Source organism: Ambystoma mexicanum, chromosome 9, assembly GCF_040938575.1.
Source record: "Ambystoma mexicanum isolate Mex_15411 chromosome 9, UKY_AmexF1_1, whole genome shotgun sequence".
In the NCBI taxonomy this organism is placed as follows: domain Eukaryota; kingdom Metazoa; phylum Chordata; class Amphibia; order Caudata; family Ambystomatidae; genus Ambystoma; species Ambystoma mexicanum.
In genome coordinates, this window is record NC_090931.1 from 607,501,157 (window position 1) to 607,508,759 (window position 7,603).

Here is a 7,603-nt window from a genome sequence, read left to right on the forward strand (position 1 = left end):
GCCACCATTAATGGGAGAGGATGATAAAGGGGACAGAGTAGAGATGAGATGAGTAGTCCATAGATCTGGAGAGGTGGCAAAGAGGAGGATATCTGTGAAGACCTGCCTGGAAGTTACACTGACATAGGTGACTGCGATGGGTAGGCTATGGTTAGTGTGGAAGGGATTATACAGACGCACACCTGTGTCTTCAATCAGCTTATCTTTTGTAGGGCTATAGTGAGGTGCGGGGAGTATGTAGCAACCCTGACACTAGGTTGCAGTTATCAAGAACAAAAAGAAACAGTGTCCACAGGCTGTGGAACACTTGCACCCCCTGCACACTCAATTTCTTATTGTAACGAAACAAACAATATATGTAGAATAGTATTTTTAATTTGTCCAATAATACATGGGATGTGGAGTATCCACATAAGTCATTCATGCATGTGATTTGAATAATATCAATGATTTTCAAGATTCACATATAAGTGCTTTTAATTCATGATCATAGGTTATGGAAAACATATGCTGGGTTCTCTGCAATATTTGGATCATAATGTGCATTTTATATATATATTTGTCTTTATTTTGTTTATATAGCGCTTTACTCCAAAACGCTGAATATTATAAAAACTTGATACATATAACATATAACAATAACAGTAGAAGCAAGTTACAAATTATGAATCCGTGGAACAAAACAGTAAGAAGAGCAATTAAACTGGGGGGAACAGGGAGAGTAGTGCAGTAGGATTGTGAGGGGAGGGAGGGGTGAGGAGGAGAAGGAGGAGGGAAGTCGGAAGGGGAAATGGTGAGAGTGGGGTGGGGGGAGGGAAGGGAGATGATCAAAGGGAAAAGGAAAAAGAAAGGAGGGGAAGCAGAAAGGGGTTTCAAGGGGGGAATGTAGAAGGAGAGATTTAAGAGAAGTGCGGAATGAGGAGAAGGTAGGAATGGAGCGGATTGAGAGAGGTAAGGAGTTCCAGTGTAGGGTGCTACGAGCTGGAAGGAGAGGAAACGGGAGGGGGCCCAAGGGGATGGAGGAACAATGAGAAGGAAGTGGTCAGCAGAGTGAAGGGAGCTGGAAGGAGTGTAGAAGGAGAGGAGGGAGGAGAGATAAGGGGGAGCAAGACCATGGAGAGATTTAAAGACTAGGCAGAGAAAGTTAAATTTTAAGTTGGGAGTGAAAAGGAAGCCAGCCAAGGGAGGAGAGGGAAGCAGAAATGGAGTCACGGGAGGTAAGGATACAGAGGGTACGGATGGCAGAATGGTAGATGGATTTGGGGGGGTGAAGTGAGAAGTAGGTAGTCCAAAGAGTAAGGAGGAGCAGTAGAAGAGGCGAGAGAAGATAAGGAAGGAGATTAAGAGTGTAGTAGCATGGAAAGTGAGAGAGGGGTGGACTTTGCGAATATTGAAGAGGTGGTAGCGACAGGCACGAGAAGTGTGAGAGATATGGTGGGAGAAAGCGAGAGAGGAGTCAAAGTGAATGCCTAGGTTGCGAGCATGGGCAGAGATAGGGAGATTAGTAGGAGGAAAGTGAATGAAAGGTGGAGGAGAGGCAGGGGGAAGAGAGTTGGAGGGGAAGAATATGACTTCAGTCTTGTCAGTGTTGAGGGAGAGAAAGCGGGAAGACATCCAGTTCTTTATGGCAGTAAGACAGGAAGAGAGTTTCAGGTGGGGGTCGGTAGAGAAGGAAAGGAAGAGCTGAACAAAAAAGAAAACGAAGACCGCAAAGTCTTGTTTTCTTAGAAGCACTCCCATCCAATTTTGAAATCCAATAACATCCAGCATTAGTTGCCCAGCGAGGAATTCAATCGTGGAGAACCAACAGCAGTAAACTGCACAGCAAAAGTTTGCATTTAAAAGTTACGCTTTATTAAGAAATTTAGCAGTAAAAAGCGGCTTCCCAGTAGCAAAAGGTTGTTAACTGATACGTTTCGCCACACTCCTGTGGCTTGCTCACAGTAATTCCGCCCTGCTGTGGGAGCCCATTTAACCCTTGACACTACAACCGACATAGAAAAGGTGACTTATAGAGATGCTGTTTTTGCTGTCAGCCATCTTTGAAAGTACAAAAAGATTATTCACAAAGTGCGAATATATCACAATAACAGGGAGATTCGTTCCAATACTAGTAAATTTCACAGAAAAATATCAAATGTGTACAATATGAATTCTGTAAAAATGTGATGGCAATTTATAAAACCCACATTTTTAAATTTAAATGCTGCCAAAATGATTTATCAAACAATGGAAGAGTTATAATGAAACGAGCATAATAACGCTATATGTGCTGAGATCAAATTCACATATCCGCATGAAAGTAAGTGGAATTCCATTTTCTAAATATTCATATGCAAGGCCATAAGACTAGGACATAAGGGTGCTTGGTAATGATATGGCATTATGTAGTTCTATATCAGTAAAAACCATTCATAAAGTGTTAGTGCATAGTGCAAAACATTCAGAGCAGCATGGTTTGATGACCAGAGTGATATATCTCCGTCATCGATTAAAGTTCTAGTGCCTTAGACTTAATAAAACCAATGTTTCTACATAGCATGTCGTCACCCCAGCTATCCCTTTAATGTCCTTTTTCACTAGTCAGCATTACCTAAGTGGTGGTGTCATTCATATTGCGGGGTCTCACCCTGGATATATAATGTGATAGAAATTAAATTGCCATATTAGTTATAGGCAAAATGCCTCTGATATTAGCAATGTATATTTCTAATCTTAGAAGTTGAAATTAAAGATGGAATATTCATGAGAACCAAATTAATATTCATGACCACCATGGGGAAGATCAATGTTTCAATCTTCTAAGGCTTGAATATTCTTATATAGCCATAATAGAATCACCCTGTTGGATAAACGTTGGCTAATATAGTAAAAAACATAATAATACATCTCAAATTGTACGTATAATTTTTACCTATGTATGAGGGTGTCATAAAAAAGAATGAAAATTAATTAAAATAGAATTGAAATCAACCCACAAAAAACCAAACGGAAAAGAGGACAAGAAAGCAGTAATAGTTTTAGGAAAAAGAGAGGCAATCAACCAGCGAATTTAGATTACATGAATGTCTAAAACAGAGCACCCATTATTCAAATGGATTGCGGGGACCCAGCTATATAAAGAATGAAAGTACATGAAGAAAGCAACAGATGAGAATTAGAATAACCAATATACACAATCTATGTTCCCAAAAAAGTGTACAACTCCTCATCCACATTGTGACCAGTTGGGTTTTTGCTCTCAAAATCTATTATATACTTGGTCTCCTCCTGTCGTAACAGTTTTTCATTATCGCCACCTCTTGGGCCTTTGATGACATTGTGGACACCAAAAAACGACAGAGTACTTGGATCTCCATCATGGAACTCTGTAAAGTGTTTTGCCATGGGATATGAATGGTCCTTATTGATGATAGCTCTGATATGTTGTAAAATGCATATTTTTAGTTTACATTTAGTGCTGCCGACATACCATTTCAGGCATGGGCACTTCAGGACATATACTACAAATTCAGACTCACAGGTAATTCTGCTTAAAAATTGTATTTGCGTCAGAATGGGATGGGTGTAGCTACTGCAGTTTGACTCATATTTGCATGCTTTACATTTGCAGCACTCAAAAAAGCCCTTTCGTCCTTCTAAGAGCCAATTACTGCCAGTTGGTCCACTTTCTGAAGCCATGTAGCTTTGAACTACTAAGTCTTTTATGGACAAACTTTTTCGGAAAGTTATATCTGGCCATGCTTTAAGCATACGTCTTTGTCCACTTTAAGAACTTTCCAATACTTAGTAATAATATTTCTTATGGTAGATGAATGGCTCCCAAAAGTCAATATTAGTCTGGTAGTATCTTTTTCTGTAGTGTCCGGAGAATCAGATTGAGATTTCATCAATAGGTTTTGTCTATTCATGTCCCAAACTTTCAAATAAGATCTTTCAATCACCTGTTTGGGATATTTCTGTTGTAAAAAAATCTGGGCCGTGGTTTTGCTTGCTAGAACAAAATCTTTCACATCACTGCAATTCCTTCTGATATGAATGAATTCTCCATAAGGGATACTCCATAAAATACTTTTAGGGTGTGCGCTGTTAGCATGGAGTGGAATGTTAGCTCCCGTTATTTTCCGATGAAGTTCACACCCAATTTTTTGATCCACAATTTTAACTTTCACATCTAAAAAGACGATTGAATGTTCACTATGTTGTTCAGTGAATTGTAGGTTCAATTTATTAACGTTAAGGAGTTTAACAAACTCCTTCCACGATTGAGCTGTACCGTTCCATAGCGTCTATGTAACGTAGCCACAATTATTTTATCTGTGAAAGTCTCATTTCCTTCGGCCCATACCATAGTTTCTTCCCAATTCCCCATCATGAGATTTGCATAGGACAGGGCAAATGTGGTGCCCATTGCAGTGCCCTGGATTTGACGAAACAGTTCATCATTGAAGAGAAAAACATTGTTCTCCAAACAGAGTCTTACCATTTCAAGAATCATAGTGGAATGATCGAAGTAATTGAGGTAGCGTGTTTTCAAAAAGTTTCACAGGCCTTAATGCCATCCTCATGTTGTATAGATGGGTATAATGACACCACATCTATAATGGCTAGCAAATATGTTGATTCCCAAGGAAATCTGTGGTGTCCTTTATGTAAGGAGGCAGTGTAGAAACAAATATGCATAATGTTTCGTCCCCAAATTTAGACATATTATATATATTTCATGAATTTCATTTTCAGTGAATGATAACAAGTGACAATGAGCTCTACGCGTTTCGGGATAGGAACCCCTTCGTCAGGAGCAGTATTCCATACACTTTTCATAGCATTATTCCTTCATTCGTGTTCATTTTCTGAGTTCAATCTGTAATCTCTGTATCACATGATGTGGGAAAAATAATAATAAAGTGCATATTAGCTACGCTTCATTGATTAATGGCTGTCCACATAGTAAATACCCTGATATGATAATGTCATACCTCTCATGCGCGCCATTTGGAACACCCTCTGGGGTAGTGTAATGGGGGCTGCTTCAGATATGGGTGGATGGCTCTGGCCTATCTCCTATTGAGTCCTGTCCTAAAAAGTGTAAGATTGTGGAAAAGGGTTTGGTAAGTAAATGGTGCTCTCAAGCTGTCATATAGTAAATTATTGCTACCAATGTGTGTAAACAAAAAGGCATATCCCTACCAGGAGTCAAGACAGTTATTCCACAATTCTTATGGAATCCAGGCCCGTTCCCTCATGTTAGCAGCATTCAGTTCTGCATGCACCGGATGGTTAGTTATGTTAAGTCCAGTTCTGTATGTGCTACAAAAAATGGAACGGATAATGGGTCTTGCGCTCCCAAAAAGGGCCACGACCAGTCTGGAAGCTTATTCTAGAAAGTGTGCATGCCGTGTCTGCACGTCCGTGCAGTGATGTCACATGTTAACAAATGACATTACTGTGCAGCGGCGACACGCATGCTGATCATTATTTGAATCATGCCTTCCAATTAGGAAAAAAGGGCATTGCACTGTATATTAGGTCATGAGGATAGGTGTTTAAAGCAGAGCGTTTCCAAATGGCACCCATGCTCACAGTCTCCATTTCACATGATCTAAAAAGTTACTACATATGTTCAAAATACAGACAAAAAGCATATCCATTGTATAATATTGCCGTATACACACACCCAACCAGAAGTCCCTATGTATGCATGTTATTTTCAAGCATCTCTTCTCCTACCTTCATTGACGGTTATGAAGCAAATTCAACATATTTGCAAGTCGCTTAGTGTGCGTGCCATATTACATAAAAACAATACCAAACTTTGGATATTGTGGAACAATGGCTACTTGTTCTAGTTGGATTTGAGGTATAGGGCCATATGAGTGGCATAATAGCTAATTATGCCTGGCCCCCTTCCGGAGCAGAATCTGCAGACTGATTAATCGGCTGGGGGCGCTTATAGGAAGGCCTCCAGATAAAATTCCTCATTCATCCTATTTGGATTATGACTGTCGAGCTTGTTGATCCAATAGAGTTCTCTTTGCTCAAGTCTCTTAGCGTGATCTCCTCCTCTTGGTGATCTCTGGACAATTTCTAGTACCATGTATCTGAGTTGTGCCACAGTATGTCTCTTCTCCATGACGTGTCTTGTTCCAGGTGAACGGGTGTTATTAGTCCTGATGTTGCTTTTGTGTTCGTTACGTTTTCTCGTGCTGTGGCAGCTCAATCCATAGATTACTGACATCGTATCACAAGTTGCAAAGTGTCTTAGCTTGATTTTTGGCGCCTTTCCGTAACTTCCTTTAATTATATTGTTGCAATTAATGCAATGTAAGTAATCATTATAATAATTAGGATTTGGCCTTGGTGAATAAGGTTTATCTCATCATCCAGGCATGGATGGCCACCCATGGACTATGTCTGAATGATGACAGGACAGAGCTCATCATCCTGGGCACCACATCGTCGCTCAAAAAATGGAGTCCCAAATACTCGGCTTTCAATATCGACCATAACATCATCTCAGTTCCCAAGGAAGTAAAAATCTTGGGGTTCTACCTGGATTCCACTCTCTCTCATTGAACAAACAGGTAAACGCGTTGGCCTCGGCCACAGCCTACACCTGCAAACTGATCAGAGCGGGTAAAGCTTTCCTCTCTAATGACAGTTGCATCACCCTTGCCAGAGCACTTACACTATCAAAGCTCGACTATCGCAACGCTATGTACATTGGAGCAAACAAACAAATTATCAAGGAAATCCAATTCCTGCAAAATAACGCTCTCAGCACTTGGAATTGCAAGAAGAGAACACATCTCCGACGCTAGAAGAGCTAACAACTGGCTATCCACATTTGACAAAATTAAATTAAAAAGTCTCCTGCCTCACTCACAAATGTTTAAACAAAGTAGCTCCACACTACCTAGTGAATAGAATTGTCACTAAACCCGGGACAAGAACAACTAGACTCTCCAATTCAAATTGTCTTTTGACCCCCAGTTTCAAACTGGCTAGAGTCAGAGGAGGTAGTTTCCAAGTTAAGGCAACCCAGCTCTGGAACTCTCTTGCACCACCCCTCAGAGTTGAGCACTCTTACCAAAAGTTTAGTCACAACCTAATAAAGTGGTTCAAAGACTCTGACTGCTAAGCGGACCCCTGATATCTCACTGAACTGATCCCATAATCTGCACACAATTCACCAAATCCTCTCCAGATCTTACTCACCTGATCTCAGTCTACAGTCTTGACCCCTTCTTGTAATTATACTGTAAAAAATGTTTTCATTGTAAATATGTTTTATTGACTTTGTATAACTATACTGTAACTTGTAAATGTATTTTTATGTACAACTAAGCTGTGAGTAATCCTTTGCAATGTGCCCTATTACCCTTGGGTCTGGTGCGCAATATAAATAATAATAAAACAAGACTGGGTAAGTGGTCAGGATGTTTTTTGTGCTTTTTTCTTCCAGACTTGGTAAGAGAGGGGGGTAGGTGATAGTGTAGCAGTTAGAGAAGATAGGGGAGATGGTGAGTGCCATTGGGGTGGCAGAGGATAGTTGAAGGAAAGAGGAGTGGCTGCACAGCACAATTCCGGCCCAAACTCACCA